The sequence below is a fragment of the Hyla sarda genome, chromosome 6 (genome assembly GCF_029499605.1).
Source record: "Hyla sarda isolate aHylSar1 chromosome 6, aHylSar1.hap1, whole genome shotgun sequence".
Taxonomy (NCBI): Eukaryota; Metazoa; Chordata; class Amphibia; order Anura; family Hylidae; genus Hyla; species Hyla sarda.
Window position 1 is genome coordinate 206218380 of NC_079194.1, and position 21045 is coordinate 206239424.

A 21045-nucleotide genomic window follows, 5' to 3' on the forward strand; every position below is an offset into this window, starting at 1 on the left:
TGTCATGAACTTATTTGATGGGAATACCCTTAAAAAAAAGATTTCTTTTTTTTTACATTGAAAATGATGCAACATTCTGACTTTTGCATTTCAAGAACAATAGTACAGGTCTCCTTCTGATCTTTTGGACCCATCGGGTTCCAGGGTGTCCGATGGTCCACTCTAGCCAGTCCACTTTTGTCTGCTCATTCTGGCAGGCACTCCCACCAGGCTACTTTCTCTACATGCAGTCCAGTCTGTGCTTCCTCCTGCTGCTGTGATAAACCCTACCCAAAAGGTTCCCGTTAGTATATATGGCAGTTACCAACCTGCCTGGGCAAAGAGGTTTCTAGCAATCTAATTTCTGCACAGGTGCTCCGGTACATTCCATTCTATTACAGAGTATGACCTCAGCTTGTTTGATGACCCAGTCTCTGCCTTCTATCCTGCTGAATATCGGTGATTGAGCTTGCCTTGACATGAATTACTGAGCCTGTACTGCCCCATTATGACCTGTTACCTGTCCCTCAAACACAAATGTACTCTGCCACCCCTAGACCTGAGCCTGCCACATACTTCTCTCTCTCACACCCCCTCCCATAGAAATGAATAGAGGGGGCGTGGCATGATAACGACCATGGCCGCCCAAACTCAGCGTTCTGAACATAATATTTAGAACACAGGGTGCGTGCACGGAGATCAAGGGGGGTCCCAGCGGCCAGACCCCCACAATTAGTCATCTAAAGATGTCTAAAGGCAGAGTACCCCTTTAAAGGGGTATTCCCATCTCCATAATTGTAGTTAAACATGTAGGGCACGTTATGTTTAAAATGGAAACCTAGGCAACAAGAGGTCAACAAGGGGAGGAAAGGAGCAGGAATATCAGGAAAAGCAGGCACATTTTCTAAATGTATTTAAACATAGAATGTGTCGGCAGATAAGAACCATTTGGTCCATCTAGTCTGCCCAATAATCTGAATAATATGAGTTGTCCCTGGCCCTATCTTATATGGAGGACTGCCTTATGCTTATCCCATGCATGTTTAAACTCCTTCACTGTATTTGCAGCGACCATCTCTGCAGGAAGGCTATTCCATGCATCCACTACTCTCTCAGTAAAGTAATACTTCCTGATATTACTTTTAAACCTTTGTCCCTTTAATTTTAACCCTTTAATTTTACCCCTTAGAACCGAGCGTTTTTCCACTCTCGTGTTTTCCTCCTTACATTTCAAAAATCATAACCCTTTCAATTTTGCACCTAAAAATCCATATCATGGCTTATTTTTTGCACCACCAATTCTTCTTTGTAATAACATCAGTCATTTTACTTAGCGACAAAATTAAAGAAAAAACACAATTTTGTAACTTTTGGGGGCTTCAGTTTCTACGCAGTACATTTTTCGGTAAAATTTACCCCTTCTCTTTATTTTGTAGGTCCATACGATTAAAATGATACCCTAAATCCGCTATGCTGTGGGAAAAATGCTGCGTATTCTCCTATGAGCAAAAACACAGGGCTTTCTCACCGGGCCTGTGTGAGCAGTGAGGTTTGGAGGCGGGGCCATCACATCCATGTGACTGTGACGTGAAGGCCCGCCTCCAAACCTCACTGCACACACAGGGCTGCCGTGGGAAAGCCCTGTGTGTTTGCTGATAGGAGAATATGCAGCGTATTTCCTGCTGTGCAGCGGATTTAGCAAACATGAAATATGTTGTATATACACAATGTGTGACCATACCCTTAATAGGCAAAAAAAATTTAAATAAATCAAACCTTGTGAACTTGTGGCTTTGCGACTTAGGGCAGGGTCACACACAGCAAATCCGTGCAGTAGATTTTGTGCAGCGTGAAATACTCTGCTTGTATGTTCTGTCTGAACCTACCCTTAAAGTAAAAACTTGAAAAAGTCTTTGGAAAAGATGGGCTAGATGTTTCTAGAAAATATTTACAGAAGGGAAAATAGAGGTGATAATGGGGTCCTTACAGGAAATGTCTGTTAGATACATTTGTTTTGAGAACTGGAATTGTGGTTGGAGAGGGAGGTGAAGGGTTATAGGGTCAGGTAAAAAAAAAGGAAAGTATGCATTTTTATTGTAAAAATTAACTTCTATCTGCAAGTATGCATTTTAAATGGTAAAAAAAAATGTAAATTCCAACGTCAATTCCTTCATGGTAAGGAAAGGACAATACAGCAAGAAAAAAGGCTGTGCTTTTATAAATCTAACTGCCCTTTATTCCTAACATATTTACACTGATATTATACAGGGCTTTTTTATAGCCTAGACAATGTCTTGGACCACATTCCTTTTCTACATAAATTTCCTGTTCCTGACCAGCTAGAAAACCCTTTGATTTGAGCGAGCGGCAAGTCAGAAGCTACATAAGCACCCAAGTACAAGAAAGGATCAGATTGTCTATGCCATATGGGGTTTTCAGGAGTAGGCCCCAAACAAATGGACATAAGCAGCATGCTTTGTGAAAGTGATACTTCCTATAGCAGTGCATGGGAAGTGCCATATAAACAGGACAAAAGGAAAGAGGCATGGCCAGCAGGATCTTATAATAAATACCACTGTGAATGTCCTGCTCATCAGAACGGAAGATTAAAAACATGTTTTAATAGTTACAGTCATCAGTCTTTGATGTGCAAAAAGGCGCTGCTGAGACTGAAGAGCTTTCCCTCGGAGAGATTCAGTTTCTGTTTGTCTTTGTGTAAGCTCTCTTTCTTATTGTGTCCTTCTTTATTTTTAAGCCCAGCATTATAAACATCCTTACATGCGAATCCTAACTTGAACTTGAAAAAAAGCAAAGAATAATAACAAAAATAAGCATAAAAAAATATATTCACTTCCATACTTGATCAAAGCCAAACTACTGTGTTCAGTCATCAGCAAAAATTGATAAGAGTCACCAATAGCGTTGCGGATAAAATCTGCTTACACAAAAAAATAGGTGGGGTTTTGTTTAAAGTGGCACATAAAACTAAACGCAGCCACCTTTCTTTTGCTCAGTACTGATCCCCTATATGTGAAATTGGTTCAGATTTTTGCAATGCATATGGTAAAATCTGTTGTCATTTATCAAAAAATGTAAGGGGTTTTCCAGCAGGAAAACATTTACTTACCTTCAACATAGGTAAGTACGCAGGTTACCTGCTGGGGGGTAGGTAAAGGTTTGTTTGTTTGTTTTTTTATATACTGTGCAATGGCCAAAAGTCCCTCCTGCAGAAAACCCCTTTAAATATTTGCCTTTAATACAGAGATTTCATTATTTATTGACAACCTGCACTTTTTCCTGAATAGTCAAGTGGGTGTGAATGTTAGGCACAGGGGATGTGAATGTGAGGCTGAGGCGGCATCAACGGAGCTCCCACCTCCTAAGTCTGATATTTACAACCCAAAAATTAATTTACTACCCATTTCATAATTTGGAGCAAAGTTTATTTTAACCATATAGTGGGAAATACTTTAATTTGTAAATTTTTTGTCCCTCAAAAGCTTGCAAATATATATTTTTGTTGGCTGGCCAATAAAGATATAACTCCTAATAATTGGTCCTTTTTTACACAAAGGTGTGTGTTGAAGCACGGTGTGGAAAGCCTTGTGGGGTGATGTAGGGTAATTGGGGTGTTGCGGTACTGTATAATAAAGGGCACTGTTAACCCTTGTCACTCGTGACGCCAGGGTGAGGGTTAAAACTCTGTAGTGATGCTGGGCCTATCGCCACCCTTCCCAAGAGCGATAGGTGAGTGTAAAATAAATGGATTGTCCACAGCAGTGCTGAACTTAAAACTTGCAGGAACTTTACTGAAGATTTTCTGTACATGAAGTATCGGTAACAGTCCAGATAACAGAGTCTATATAGACAGCACAGAAGTGACTGACAGTTGCTTAGGACCGGAAAGTTCTCTTAAGATTAGGAGGATTTTACTTGCATAGATCCGCTTGATTTAGGGGTTAGATTAGGTCCAGAGGTCTTGCGGAGATAGTGGGGATTTGTAAGAACGATCCGTCTCTAGCGCAGGCCTAGGCCGCTTGGCTTTGGCCTAGTAAAAGTCTTGTAAGCTGCGGAGGTCCTACCTCGTCCAGAGTCAGCAACCCAAGAGCAATGATGCTGCTTGCTTGGCAGCGCAGGAACAAGAGCCATAAAATGGCGCAGCTCCCTTATATGGGCAGGGGCTGGCCATTTTGGATTGGTCCATATCAGCTTTCACTCAACGTTACAATGGATTGTGGGTGATCACCTGACTAGAACCACCAAAGGTCTTTCAGCAAAAACCAGAGTTCTGTAAACCGGTCACATGACCTGCAGGTCCTGCAACGCGAACAAGGTAGTAATATTAAATATACATCTTTACATTTATATTTACATAAAGTCTAGCTAACAGAGGGGTGACGAGGGGTTAACTAAGGAAGAGGACCCCCGCTGTTCCTAGGAACTCTGACTTTGGGGACCTCACCACAAGGTAACGTATGTAATACGGTACCGGGACACCACAGATGCATAACTCCTTGTTTCTTCCTTCTCGCCTTCTAATAATCATAACGCTTTTTATTTTCCCCCTACAAACCCATATGAGGGCTCGTTTAATGCGCCACCAATTGATTTTTCTAAAGATGTCACAAATTTTACCACCAAACCTATGGAAAAAAAATTATATATATATATATATATATATATATATATATATATATATATATATATATATATATATATATTGTGGGGCAAGATTGAAAAAAAACAAACAAACCCATTGGCCCTGATTTACTATTGTAAACTCAACATGTTTTGTCGAATTGTGCGCCAGAATTGAAAAAAGCCTGATCAACTCTCCGTTTTACTTTGAAACCCCGAAAAAAGGGCATGACCGTTGGGAAAAGGGGGAATGACCCTGACATTTTCACAAAAAAAAACAACATTTTTACTAAGGTTTCCACAGAAAAAGTGGTGGATTTGACCTTTAGGAAAACCTGACAGATCAGAGCATGTGTATTAAAAAAAACAAAAAACAAAAAAAACAAAAGCAAAATGTAGAGAAAAGTGCTAAATGTACGGAAACCTTAGTAAATACTGTCGAAAAGAATTTTAGGGAATCAAAACCCACAAAGAAAACTACACTCCACTCTTAAATCAGGGCCATTATCTTCATTCTGTAGGTCCATACAATTAAAATGATATCCAACTTATATTATACTTATGCTATATTTTATGCTTAGTATGCTTAAAATTGTCCTCTTCTGAGTCCTAAAAGTTTATTCATTTTTCCCATATATGGGGATGTTTGAGGGCTCAGATTTTTGTGCCGTGATCTTTAGTTTTTATCAGTACTGTTTTTGTTATGAAGGGACTTTTGATCTTTTTATTATAATTTTTTTTTTTACATTTATGCCATTGACTTTGCAGTCAATTATATAATCCTCTACTTAGACGCAGGTCTCCCGATAAGCTCCACTGAGCTACCGGCAAGTGACTTTTCCCATTTTAGATTCCGCAAATAAAGGGTTTCTGTCAGACAATGACTTAATAGGCAATGTCCGGCTTTAATCGCAGGTCTATGTTGCTAATAGCAACCAGGACCCACCGGGTGTGAAGCATGCTCAGCTCCTGAGAATGCTTCATACAGCTGGAGCGGTCCTTAAGGTGTAAGACCCACATGGAATTTTCTGGCTAACATTTTACAAAACTCTTTGTATCTGTATATTGATAAAGTCAAGGGGGGTGGTCAGCTATAAAATAAAAAACAGAACTGGAAATAGATAAACCTCTCTCTTGGAAGGGAGAAGTGCATTTAAGAACGGCAGCACCATAGAGAGAGAGAGAACACAGCCAGCTCTGTAAGTAAGAGATGGATACATAGAATTGTAGGCTACCTTCCCCTGTGTGCACAGTGTATGGAGATTAGGCTCCGCTCATCAGCCCTGAGAGAACTGTAAATTACAGATAAACCATGCAGAGCAGAAACCTGATGAAAAATATCATATATTTGTTATATAATGGACCGAAATAGTGCTGCTCCTCTTGTATACACACAGGACATCTTATTCTGATAAATGTCACCTGGAACGACAGGTAGCCTTTAAATCTTAGGTGTGTGGCAACATTCACACAATTACTTTTAAAGGGACAACTTTCCAACAGCAAAGTCATTCAGCCGATTATAATGCTGCCAACTAAAAACAATTGCTTTATGTAATCACCTTTTAGCAACTGGCAATAATTCCAGTCAGAATCATTTAGTTAAATATGCATGTTCTTACTAATATTTAGAATGGAAGGAATCTATAGCAAATGAAGAAAACCTTAACTGCCAAAGGGTTACATGTCATACGTGCTACATCAATGGGGGAGAAACTTCTATTCACAGAATAGTACATGCTCTTGACAGAATGAATAATCTTCAACAATAAATATAGTGGCCACTAGTCTATTACAGCCATTTATTGCAACCTATCATATGTGAAGTCAGTGCTGATCCAGGTGATATTTTATCAATAGAGGATTTTTGTTTTGTTAGGTGCCCAGAAATTCATAAAATGAGATGCCTGACATGAAAATAGAGATGACACAGACCAAAGACAATAAACTAAATGAGTACAGTCACAGAGGTACAAGACTGATAGACAGCAAGTCTACAGAAAGTGATAACTAAGGGCATGTGATGTTCTATATGTAGCATTTTTTTATTATTGATAATCTTGCAGGTGGAAAATAATTCTAAGTGTTTGATGATCACACACTGATGTTCGACTCTGAAAACTAAGGGTGAGTATAACATATTGTAGAAAGACCTCAACAGGTTGGCAATGGGGTCAGTTCAAAGTCAGATAAAATTTGTAAAATGTAAAGTTAGGTACTTAGGTTACTTACTGCTATAACTACTTATTATAGGCGCCCGACTGCAAAATAAAAATGATAATAATAATCATTGAACCCCCCCCCCCCCCCCCCCCCCCAAAAAAAAAAAAAGTAGGATTGCTGAAAAACTCAGCATGCAGTAATGTCTATGATTAGATACCGGGTTTTTCCACAAGAGGGTGTAATATTGCTCCTCCCCCCCTCTGACTTATATAAAAACCTTCTCAGAGGCTACTTTTGGGTAGCGTACCTCTTGTTGAGAGATTGTTGACTTCGTGTCATAAAGGCATGTCTAGAAAACATTTTTTCCAGTTGACAGACTTTGATAGGGGGTGCCTCATTGGACTGTGAGAATCAGGATGTTCATTTCGATGAATTGCCATGGTTACGTGAGGGCATGCACACTTAGCCTAGTTCCCTTGTCCACCATCCGGACACAGCTGGCTCCTTCACTATATACCCATGTCTCTGTCCGAAACATTTCCAGTCGCTTAGTAGAAAGAAATTTGGTGTCGGTGCCCATTATGTGTATTGCCAATGGCATTCAGTCTCCTTCATTTACAGTGATATTGTAAATAAGAAGACTGAATCTGTATCATCTTAAGCATGAATTCAGTTACAAGATTCAGGGATCCAAAAATGATCAGGTTCAAGTATGGAGGCCTCATGATGAGAGCCTTGATACATCTTTTGTTATTGAGAAACATACTGCCCCATCAGCTGGTGTAATGATTAGGGGATACAAGCAACACTGATTGTTAAGCAATATGTGTAGGACATCCTGCTGCTACATGTGTTGCCTTTCATGGCATGGCTTCCAACTGGTATTTTTCAGCAGGATAAGCAGTCAGAACATGTGTATTTTGGATAGACAACATGACACTATTACAGCTGAGGGATGGCTTTTTAATAAATAGATTTTCCAATCAGACATTTAAAACTTCTTTTCTGCCAAAACTTACCATTTTCAACATTCTCATATGTCTTAGGTTGGGTTCACATAACGTTTCTTACATACAGGTACCGGATCTAGCTGGAAGATGGGAAAACTGGTGCTCCCGTATCGCAGCCGCCCCAGCCCCATCTGATTCATTTTAGTAAGCTGACTGGAGTCAGATAGTGACTTCGGTCGGCTCATTTTTGCCACATATCCGGTTTTGTGACTGGACTTAAAACTGTAGTATACTACGGTTTTAAGTCCGGACACAAAACCAGATAAGGAGCAAAAATGAGCCGACCGGAGTCACTAATTGACTCCGGTCGGCTCATTCAAATGAATCAGATGGGGACCAGGTCCAGCTGGGAAACTGGAGCGCCCGATTTTCCCATCTCACAGCCGGATCCGGTTTCTGTATGTAGGAAATGTTATGTGAACCCAGCCTTAAATTGGTTTGCTACTGAATGTAAAGTTGTTCACATGAACATATGACCACAGGTCTGATAGCAAGAACCGACAGGAGTCACTCCAGGTCATCAGAACAATGGTCAGGCCAAGACTTTTTAACCCTATTAAAGAGACAAAAATGTGTCTGTAAGATGCTCATGTGAAATCAGCCTAAGGGTACGTTCAAACGCGCGGATTTACAGCGTATTTTATGCTGCAAATCCGCTGGTGAAGGCTCGCTCTATGCTGGCTTTACATGAGCCTGCTCGTAGTGGCAATACGCCGCTACCAGCAGACACACTGCAGCGATGTGCGAGTCGCAGTATACTCAAACAACGCGGGAGCTCTCTGCCTAGCTCAGAGCAGGGAGAGTGGCTGCGATGTGCTAGTACACAGTGCACATTACTGCACTGTCTGCTGGTAGCGGCGTATTGCCGCTACCAGCAGGCACATGTAAAGCCAGCATAGAGCGGGGCCTTCACCAGCGGATCCGCAGCTAAATATGCTGCAAAATTCCGCACGTGTGAACGTACCCTAAGACTAGGCTCGCATGTTGCTGTTGTTCCATGTGGGCAAGAACCCTAATTTACCATGATTTGCCCCTTGTTTCCACTTGGATGGCACACTACTATCCTGTGGGAGGGGATTCTGCTGTAAACATGATGCCAACACTATATACTATGGGGTATAATGACCAGAATGGAGTCACTAGGCTTTCCACTGGTATATTTAATTTAACTGGATTCCATAGTGTGGTCGGCTGTGCTATAGGGTCCTGTTAAATTAGGGCAGAAAGCCTAGTGACTCCAATCGGACCATTGAAATGAATGACACCTGCGACTGTACACCCCAGTATTTATTGGCATTCCTTTATCACCAAATGTGGCAGACAGCATAAACACTATGGCTCAGATTTATCAAACTGTGTGAAAGAAAAAATGATTGTAATGTGTTGTGTGAGAGTGATTTTCCTACAACAACCAATCACAGCTCAGCTTTCACTTTACCAGAGCTCATTAGCTGAGCTGCGATTGGTTGTTGTGGGAAAATCACAATTTTTTCTCTCACACAGTTTGATAAATTTGGGCCTATGTGAACCAACAAAGTCTCTGTTTGTCCCTAATCTTACTGACTTTGGACCTTACCCTTCTCTTTGTCTATACATTTTCAGAAGGACAAACAGAGTTGTATGAAAACATGTTCCAAAATTTGGTATTTCATGGGAAATCTAATGGCTGCGCATTCTGCCTGTGACTGATTAGTGCTGTATTCTCTTGCATAGTCCCCAATGCGATAGTAGTCTGCAGAGCCTATGTACACATGGTATCTGACCACTGTATAGCTGTATTATTAGTTAAATTAGAGCTTGAATATTGGAAGTGTATGCCTGATCATGTGATTGGGTGATTCTCTGTTCCTATTTTATTTTTATTGTTGTGTTTATAGTGCAATTAACAAATGTAAGTTAACAATGACAGATGGGACCGTTTTAGGTAAAATTCATTACAGCAGGCATTTGCAACACTTTTTTTTATGATATGGCAGGGACTATGTTGTATATGGGCTGTTGGGATTTGAGTGTCAGTGCCGGCCCTGTATATATTTACATTCCATTCATCTGGACAGTGGCTAAACTACTATGTATTAAAGTTTACATGGCAGGTGCAATATCCATGATCTTGCAAAATGATTCTGAATTGAAGCCCTGGAGCTTTGCAGCATAATTATTAACAGGGTGGTGTTAACAGGGAACTAATGAAGTTAACTTAAGTACTTGAACACACATCTGGAAGCAATGGGACAACTAGAAGTCATTAACCCTTCAGCAACTATTACGTGTGTGTGTGTGTGTATGTGTGTGTAAGCACAAAAAGTCTATACACGTTTATAAAATTAAGAGAATCACTTTAGACATTGTGTGTAGGGATGAGCTAATCAAATCTGACGAATCCAAATTAGTTACAAATTTCAGGAAAAATTAGCTTAGTAACGAATCTGAATATCGCCGCGATAGGATCGCACGAATTGCTTCATCAAACTCCATTTAGTGCGGTCCAGGCTCCAGGGCATCTAAAATGGCAGATACACATGTGAAGACATGGGACAAGAAACTCTGGGAAGGTGGCAAGCAGCCTATCAGCAGCCAGTCACCCCTATGATGTCACAGCCCTATATAATCGGCAGCCATCTTGCGGCCAGTCACTTCAGCATTTTATTTCTGACAGAGCATTTCATTGCAGGGAGAGATAGAACATTGTGTGTGTTGCACAGAAAAACAGCTTGACAAGCCAAAATCACTGCATAAAAGCACTGACAGAGAGAGAGTGAAAGTGAGAGAGTGAGTGAGAGAGAGGATACTTTTGGGTGTAATACCCAGCGACTCCACTGCTGCAGTAGGATGTACAGCAAATCTAAAGCTCAAAGGGGCCAGTCAGGCAGAGCACTGAAAGCCATTGTTACCTGCTATTAGTGCCTAATAATACTGAATTGAGCTCTACTACACAGCTATTCTGTACTGCTGCAGTTGGTTGTACAACAACTGTAAAGCTAACAGGGGCCACTTAGGGTGAGCACGAAAATCCATAGTCACCTGATTACAGTGCCTAATACAGGTTGCGTAGTGGAGCTTATTGTCCTCTCATAAGTGTAACTTGTGAGTACATAGGTGGTGTACGTTTTTTTTCTTCATGAAAAACTAATTTTGGCCTAGTTACTGTGAAAGGCCAGCCAAAGCTGCATCCTTGTTTCTGTAGCCTTATACAGTTTTAAGCTGAGCGTATTGTTCAGCTCTCATAGTTGTGAACTTTATGTACACCTACAGTGGAGAAAAAAGTATTTAGTCAGCCACCACTAAAAAGGATGGACCCACACAGGAACCTCTCCATATTTCCAACTAAAAGCTCTGGGAAATAGCAGTGTTTTTAGATAAAAATAGGGAGAGGTTCCTGTGTGGGCCCTCCCTTTTTAGGGCAAGTAACACTTGCCAAGAAGGGAATAAATAGTGCACGGGTAGGGTCTTACAGGGGAAGTTTTTACCCCCACCTGTTACAATGGACCATACGTTGTTCCCTTCCACCTTTTAGAGGTCTTTGAATCGCATCAATATTTGGTGGTGTAGGTGGCACATTGTGTTTTTTGCACACCTTTCCTTGTGATAGATTTGAAAAAAAATGTGGGTCCATATATTTTATCCTAAGAAAAGTTAAGTTTTAGCTAATGCATATCCTCAATATTTACTTGTGCACATTAACACTTTGCCATAAGAGACTGTTTTCATCTGCCTACCTGCCTCAACTACTATTCTGATCCTGCCACCCACCTGATGCCACACATCTGATGCCTGTTACACTATGCGCTCCGGCCTCACACGCTGGCCGCGAGCGCATGGTCCCCTTACCTTCTGCTGCCGACGGGGCTGGGACTCGCATTGCGGGACGCACCCGCATGCAAGCCCCAGTCTGTCACTCTCCGGGTGTTTCCCCTGCCTCTGCTTCTGCCTCTCTGCTCCGGCGCGCGTGTCCGCGTCCCTTAGGGCGCGCACGCGCCAGAGCTTTATGATTTAAAGGGCCAGTACGCTCATTAGTGTAACCACCTGTGTCTTGTTGATAAATTCCTCCACCCTCCTTAGTTCTCTGCCGGATCTTTGTTGCCTTGTGCCTAGTGAAAGCGTTCCATAGTATTGCCTTGTACCAGATCTCCTGCTCTTGTGACCTCGACCTTGCTTCTCTGCTGCCTGCCTACTGTACTTCTGCTACGTCCCGACTAAGCTACTGTGCCGCCTGCCCTGACCTACAGCTATCCTGACTATGAGTTGTCTCATCCTTTCTGTGCTTCACATCTCCTCAGCCGCCTGTGTGGTCGAGCCGTGCCGGGGGTAGCGACCTGGGTGTCTCCTGCAGCTGCAAGCCCATCCAGCTTTGCGGCGGGCTCTGGTGCAGACCAGAGGCACCTTAGACTCCCCTCCCTGGCACGGTCCGAGTCATCTGCCACACAGGTCCAGCGGATCCACATACACCGGAGTTCCTGTCTTCAGAAACGTCTCCTTTCACCCACCGCTCCACTCTGTCACCCGTCAATTTCGGGACTCCTGATGCTGCTGATGCCAACTCCAGGCTGTCTCATTCTGCCACATGTTCTCCTCATGCTGATGCCAGCTCCAGGCTGTCTCATTCTACCACCATATGTTCTCCTCATGATTACGCCACCTCCAGGCTGTGTCATTCAGCCACTATATGGTCTCCTCATGCTGCCGCCACCTCCAGGCTGAGTCATTCAGCCACTATAAGTCTCATCATGCTGCCACCACCTCCAGGCCGTGTCATTCAGCCACTATATGTTCTCCTCTTGCTGCCGCCAACTCCAGGCTGTGTCATTCTGCCAGATTATGGTCTCATCATGCTGCTGCCACTTCCAGGCTGTGTCACTGTGCCACCATGAGGTCTCCGCATGCTACTGGCACATTAAATACAACTTTTCAAGTTCATCTATTTGAAGTCTTCAATAAAGACCAATTATGATGCCTTATGGTCTTGTCAGGCTGTTGCCACCTCCAGGCTCAGTCATTCAGCCACTATATGTTTTCCTCATGCTGCCGCCACCTCCATGCTGTGTCATTCAGCCACTATATGGTCTCCTTATGCTACCACCACCTCCAGGCTGTGTCATTCAGCCACTATATGGTCTCCTCATGCTGCCACCATATTGTCTCCTCATACTGATGCCACCTACAGTATCTGTCATTGTGCCGCTCTGCAACAGTGATTCTAATAGTGACGCCTGTAATCTGCATGTCATACTGAATAACAGTATTATTTCACTAACCGAGCACACTCCCTATGAGTGTTACGACAAGGCAAAGAGTTTTACACCCCTATTGATGCTCTCTGTAGTCTAGCCCATTTTTAATAGCCATTCGACGCAAATAAATTTGGACCAAACTATTTTTTCTGATAAATTGTGCGAATCGGCCGAATCAAATTTTCCAAAATTCGCTCATCTCTATTTGTGTTTTACTGTATTGTATGAGTTTGTGTGTTTTGTGTGTTTTACTGCTGAATCAGCCAAAACATTTAGACTTGTTCTGATTAATGTCATTTAGTTTTTTTAATTGAAACTCTTTTCAAACTGGTCTTCTCCCTTTCCAATATACTAAAGATTTGGAGGCTATGGACACTTTTAAAAGCAATTGTTTTCTATTCTTGTTTTGTCCTTACTATGGTGCAAAAACATGTTATCCATAAGTCTTTATTAAAAATGTTGCTTAGTTTCTTTTCTACAGGCATCCTTGATCTAGATCTAGTGCAGGCTGTTCTCATTTACAGTGAAGTTCCATCAGTAAAGTATCTTGACAGGTTGGTTTTTAACCTGATCTTTCCTCTTCTGAATAAACTTCTAAGCTGATTTATACTAGAATAAAGGTCCTCCATAAACTAGCTTAGAAAGATAGAGACTAGTAAAAAACCTGTCAGTGTGCTCCTCTGAAGGATGTTCACTGAGACAGTCCATGTACTATATTTATCTTGGGACAGTGACAACAATGGTTTCAGGGATAGCTATATTACCCAAAGGTACTTGCCATTTGTGGCTACAAAGTTTTAGGAAGCATATCTCACCTAGGAAAAGCTGGGTAAGAAATGGAAAATCCAGAAATAATTTAATTCCTGGAAAATACTTAGCTTGCTAAGGACTTTGTTAAGTTCTGTTATCAGGCCCGGATTTTTATGGCATGAAAGGCAGGTTTACAGTGGGGCTATTCATCCCCTTTCTGGGCCACTCGAGGTTTTCAGACTAGGCTACATCAGCATAGGTGCTGAAGACAGCTCTTCACTGGGCTTTAAACTAGGTGAAAATCAGTCTGCAAAAAATGCTGCGTGGAACCTGTTGATGAAAGTTTGAATTTGGATGTTTGCAGCCTGAAAGGGGAACATTGTTACCTGTGTAACACATTTGTTGACTGTTGTGTTGGGTGGTTGGTAGTAAGACACCTGCATAGACAGGGAAGACATCTCTAGTTAGCACTTGACAAGTAGGATTTATGTTTGTGTTTACGTGGGAAGGAAGCATTTATTTTCTTACTGTATAGTTTTTTATGGGAACATCCTCATTTTGCCTATTTCAAAGATTTGGTACATCAAAAAAAAAACAAAAAAAAAAAAATGATAAGCATGCAAGAATCATAATAAATTATATATTATTTCCTAATTTTGTTTAAATAAATTCCCATTGATAATGGGTAAGAAATATTACTTTTGTTATAAACACAAGTGTCTTTAAGATAATATTAAATAGTCCAGTTCAGGCTTAACAAGCAGATGAAAACCTATGAGCAGAAAAATACCAGCATATAAAAGTTTCCTAAAACACAGAGAAGGCTACAAAAATGTCACAGAGGGTTGCAAAGGGCCAATAACTCCCAGCTCTTATATGAAAAAATTATTGATGCCCTGTACTCTATATTCCCATGCATATTATTATTTTCACACACACACAATATATTTTACAAAGTGTCTGGTAATGTTCATGGTAAATGTACAAGTCTCTTGAGGAACCGGGTGAGATCAAAGAGAGATGCAGCACAGCAAGAAAACTTATGTTTCATAAAACACAACAGCTTTCAAGTTTGTAGCTAGAGATTAGCGAATCGAATTGGAAGAAGTCAAATTCATTCAGAATTTCATGATAAATTTGATTCGGACCGAATCCGAACTTTGAGTCGATTCAAAATAACTAATTTCTTCATTAGCGACACCCCAGTGATCATCCTGTAGAATGTATAGATGCCAGCGCCTTTCTCCTGCGCCCGCATCTCTGCCGATCACAGCCGGTGTCAGGACTGACACCTGCTGTGATCTGTCCTTAACTGCAGGTACTACTGCTCCCAACATGGAGCACACTCTGCTCCCTGCTGGGAGCTGCAGTACCTGCATTAATAGAGAGTTCACAGCGGATGTCACATGTCACTTATGACACCCGATGCGATCGTCCTGTATAATGTATAGATGAGGGCGGCCGGACGCTGTTCTCTGGTCCCACTGTAGTATGAGTATATGCCATATATATACCTATTATTCATATTTCCCACAGAGAACTGTGATTGGCTGGAACCATCTGGCCAATCACAGCTTTCTGCTGGAAATATGAATAAGTGATGTGAATTCGATTCACATCACTGGCTGGCTGGAGTATAGTGTTGTGATGCGAGTGCAGGAGAAAGCCGCTCCATCTCTGCAATAGATAGGACAATCGCATTGAGTGCCTTGAGTGACGCCCGGGGCGACCTGTCTATTAGTACAGGTACTACAGCTCCCTTCATGGAACAGTCTGTTCCATACTGGGAGTAGTAGTACTTCATTAAAAAAAGTTAAAACAGAGAAAAAAGTGAAACACATACACACTTTATTAACCCCTTAAGGACCAAGCCCATTTTCACCTTAAGGACCAGGCCAATTTTATTTTTGCGTTTTCGTTCTTTCCTCCTCGCCTTCTAAAATCCATAACTCCTTTATATTTCCATCTACAGACCCATATAAGGGCTTGTTTTTTGCGTGACCAATTGTACTCTGTAATGAAACCTCATTTTACCATAAAATGTACGTCGAACCCAAAAAAAAAATTTACGGAGGAAATTTAAATGAAAAACACAATTTTGCGTATTTTGGAGGGTTCTGTTTTCCCACTATACACTTTACGGTAAAAATGACGTGTTATTTATTCTGTGGGTCAATACGATTAAAATTATATCCATGGCTAGATACTTTTATATTTTTGTACAGCTAAAGAAAAATCTAAAACTTTTTGTACAAAATTCGTAATCTAAAATCGCCCTATTTTGACCATCTATAACTTTTTCATTTTTCCATATATAGGGCGGTATCTGCCACCTCATCAGGTGCCCAGGCATTGTATGGAGGTCATACGGGCACGTGGAAGCCACACACACTACTAAGCCTCATTTTGACTTGTTTTAAGGACATTACATCAAAGTTGGATCAGCCTGTAGTGTGGTTTTCCATTTTAATTTTCAGTGTGACTCCATATCCAGACCTCCATGGGTAGATATGAATTTGATTTCCATTGATTAGTTTATTCATTCAGATCTAGGATGTGTTTCCTTAAAGTTCCCTTTATTTTTTTTGAGCAGTGTAGGTAAGGCACTTGAGCATCTAAGGGCAATGGGCCTTTTTTTTTTTTTTTAAGGTAAGTATACATTTGAATGAAATTAGCAATGTCTCCCAGATCATAGTCTTAATTACTAAGTATCACTTTGATACTTTGACAACATAAAATGTGAAATGGTGGTATATAATGAAGGGTCCAGGCTGCACCGGGATGTGGTGTGACCAATGCTAAAAAACATATCTAGGTAAAATAAGGTGTCTGTCTGCATAGCAGACTTAATCGGTCTTTGTCTGGATTGGATAATCAGACAGCACACAAGTGCTTCATATCACTAGAGATATAAGCTTTTTATCTGCATCTCTACCCCGAAGCCCATGGTTGAATCATGACTTTTAAATGAACACTCTTTGGGGGCTCATGCGTGCAGCTCATCAGGATGGTCGCAGGTGATGTGAGCTCTCTGCCAGCTGCAAGTTAACCGGCTCCTTCTAGAGCCCTTCGGGCTCCAAGAGCATAGGAATTGCACCCACTGCTTCCTAAAGAAGTCGCGTTCCTCCGAGAAGTCCAAGCAGAAACTTACCCATGCTCTGTCGCAGTCTATCCCAGAGTTCTTTCGGGCCTCCCCAGCCTCCAAGATGGCGTCTGCGTCTCCTTCTCATTCAAAACAGGCCTCAGATGATGACAATCTTGCTGTTTTTTTTTCCTTGTTGTCAAGCAGCGGACAATGTATGGAAAGTGCTGTATGTTATGCAATGGTGTACCACCTCCACCACCCCCCTCCCCCTTGATATAGAAAAGGCTTTGAACAGTGTTTCTTGGTCTTATCGCTTTGATGTCCTATCTATCATGGTTTTTTCTGGCCCTTTCGTCCATCTGCTTCGCTTGTTGTACTCTCAGCCCTCGGCATACCTGAATCTCCCTTTTGATAATCCACTACCAATCCGTATATCCCGGGGGACTCACCAGGGATGTCCCCTTTTACCAGCTCTCTTTGCTTTAGCAATGGAGCCCCCGTTATCTCTCCTCCGGAACTGTCCGGATGTTACAGGTCCTCTCATCAGTCAGATTGAATATAATCTTAGCCTATTTGCTGACGACCTGCTGTTAACCTTGATGAAACCTCTGGTTTCCCTGCCAAATTTGCCCCAAGACAAGCACAGATCCTTCCTAAGCATGTCTATTACTGCCTGCCAGGTACATACAAAAATCACCATATGGTGGATAACCCCTTTAAGTCCCTAAAGCGAGAGGTCTTCCAATTTAACTGGAGACATAAACCTACCCGCATTCCCCGTAGAATCATGCATATACACAAACGCCTAGGTGGCCTCTAAGTCCCCAACTTCTCTAAATATTATTTATGGCGAAGGATCCGGTTCAATATTTCCCTTCAGTCAAGAGCTTTCCCTCTCACCCCGCTGTACTGTATTTCTCCCTGGACTGAACTACCACCTTTCCTCTTGGTGGCAGTCACACAAATTGTATAGACTTTATGATTTTGTTTCTAACAAGTAGTTGTTGACAGTGGAGGCTTTCTCACAACGTTTCGCTCCTCTGGGCTCAGAACGTCTGAGAACATGCCAGGTGTTTCCTTCTTGTCCTCCTTAACCTCTCCTACCCAGAAAATCTCCCTGTCCCATTATGAGTCCTTGGCTCTATATTCCCCAGAGCGCCAGGGCCTTCTCTCCATTCTTTATTGCTACCTTAATTCCCCACCACCTGATTGCAAGTTACCTTTTATGTTACAGTGGGAATCTGATTTCCGCATCACTCTTTCCCCCATACAGTGGCAAGAGTGTTGCAAAACTCTTAGTAAGGGCAAACTGGTTCACTTTGTGTTATTGGCTGCCCGAATTCATATTGCTACTAACTGGAAGCAGAATTCACTGTCCATAGACAGAGTGATAGCCTGGTTAACCTGATCATGCTTTCTAAAAGGCTTAATGCAATGAGAGAGGACTCTATGAAGCGATTTACTGTGGTCTGGGATCCATGGCTAACATCGTCCAACTGTCCTGATATTCGTTACTTACTTTCCATATATTGACCTCACCTCAGTTTTTTTATTTTTTATTTACTGGTTGGCTGCCCTAAAACTACCCTGGCATTGGTGACATATGCTGTATGCCTGACCTGTTGTTGTTTCACTGTTATTACATACTTCTTATCCATATTTTGCTCTGGGCTGCGTCCCAGCACTTTTGTCACACTGTTTTGCTATCATCTTGCCACAATAAACCTGATTGGTTAGATACTAAATGAACACTCTTTGAATGTACTTTATCTTGATCTAAAACCCTGAAAGGCCCACAAATCATGGACTTTTTAAAACAAAATACATACATTTTAATAGGTTTTTTATTCTTTTCAATAGGGAGTGGTAGAGTAAATGAGGTAGACTTAGATGTGCTGGAGAATCATATTGATAGAAATAAAAATTGTATTCATTTCTTTCATCAAAATGTCTTTTAAATGAAAAGGTTTAACATTTACATTACAAGGGGGACTTCTGGCAAAATCTTACCTCAAGGGACAGACAAAGAAGAAATAAGCAGGCTGATAAAAGTATCCATAAATAATGTGTGGAAAAGATGGCTGCAATATAAAAGGGGGTTTCTAGACATTTTTAATAAATAAGTACTATACAAGTGTGACGTGTAAGTACTAAATGATATCTATATATAATATAGATATCATTTATATCATTTATATATCTCATAGCTCACCGCTATGAATGACAAGTAAGCTATTGGCAGCAGCAGCGCGAGCCTCCGCTCCCTGCACTGCTTTACTTGTCATTCATAGCGGTGAGCTGGCACCTGTATATATAGTAGGGATGTAAGAAAAAAATCGATTCCCGCGATTATCGCGATTTTTCACTTGCCGATACTGAATCGATTCAAAATAATTTTGAATCGATTCTTTTAGTGATGTGGAATTTGTATCTCCTGATCCCCGGAACAGCTTGTCCCAGGCATCAGGAGATACAAGTTCCACATTTTGTCAGCCGGATCTGACGCGGCAGGCGCTCTGGGTGTACGGAGCGGGCTCCGACTCGTGCCCGCTCCATACTCTGCAGCCCCCGGCTGTTCTCAGTAACCGGGGGCCACCGCTAATAGCCAGCATGCGGCGATCGCCGCGGCTGGCTATTAACCCTTTAGATCGCCGCTGTCAAAGCTGACAGCGGCGTCTAAAGGGACATGTGTATGCTCCCTAGTGGGCTAGATCGCCCCCCCCGCAGCGCGATCGCGGGCGGGCGATCCACTGTGGAGGTAGCCGGAGGGCTTACCTCTGCTTCCCTGCTGTCCCGGCTCTGTCATTGATAGAGCCTGGCTGGACCAGGCTCTATCAATGGATCGCAGATAAATGGAGTTCAATAGAACTCTATTCATCTGTCTGAGGAATCTAATGATTCCTAAAAGACTAATAAAGTGTATAAAAAAAATAAAATTAAAATAAAGTTTTAATAAAAGTGTAAAAGACATTGTTTTTTTTAGACCGAATCGGGATATATCGCGATGTATCGTCACCTAGACGGTATTGCGATATATCGGGATATATTGAATCGCCACACTGGTATCGCGATTCAAATCGAATCGCCAAATTCTTGGCGATTCACACCCCTAATATATAGATGCTGTGAGGGTCAGACATATATCCATATGTCTGACCCCTACCGCGCATCTATATATACAGGTGCCGGCTCACCGCTATGAATGACAAGTAAAGCAGTGCAGGGAGGCTCGCGCTGCTGCTGCCAATAGCTTACTTGTCATTCATAGCGGTGAGCCGGCATTTGTATATGTATGCTGTGAGAGTCAGACATATATCCATATGTCTGACCTCCACAGCATGATATGCAATTGCTGCCCGCTATGAATGACAAACTCTTAGCAGCGAGAGCGGGCAGCAGCCCTCCGCTCCCCCGCTAATAGAGTTTTCATTCATTGGCAGCCAGGGGAGGGAGAAGATGAAGATTAATATGCGCAGCTTGGGGGGGGGCAGTATATATATATATAAATATGCGCAGCAGGGGTCAGTAAAGATATATAATAGCAATGGGGGGGGCAGTACATTTATTCAAGTGCAGCGGACACTAAGTTTGATATAGAGCAGCAGGGGGAAATATATATAGAAACGCTAGAGGGGCCAGAAACATACCCCCCCCCCCCCAGCGATTCTATACATCTTTGCCCACCACAGCGCTTCTATATTAAAAACCTGCCAGGAGCCTTGATTGGCTCCTCGGCCCCGGCCATTCAGGGCTTCTGGTGGGGAATTTAAAAATGAAAGTTTACAGTACATTGCAGGGGATCAGAACATGCCACCTGCTCCCCTGCTTAATAACTTTTGATCGGATCAGATCGGGTCTCAGAAGTGAGACCCGGTGCGATCAATCCCTCAGCCCCTGTACTACTACCCCCAACATGGAACAGACCCTGTTCCATGCTGGGGGTAGCAGGATTCACTCTGTTTTGAGTAATTTCCCGACAGCTCAGAGCTGTCGGGTTTCTGTGAAGCAAAACTCACAGGTTTTCCTGTTAGTTTTCTTCACACTCTGAGGGTTTTTTCTCTTTTTTCGGGAACACGCCCCTTTTGTCAGGAAAATGCCCCTTTTGTATTATTTTTTTTTTTACTTTTTGGCCCTCATTGACTAAGCTAAAATCCACTAATTTTTGTCGGGTTTTTCTAAGTTATTTTGGTGC

The 21045-nt window shown here is 42.0% G+C and overlaps 1 protein-coding gene across 5 annotated transcripts in view; it reads right to left on the reverse strand.

Annotated features, from left to right (window-relative positions):
• Positions 1–21045, reverse strand: part of FTO (FTO alpha-ketoglutarate dependent dioxygenase) — a 358438-nt gene that overhangs the window by 253288 nt on the left and 84105 nt on the right. The gene's annotated exons all lie outside the window — the stretch shown is intronic.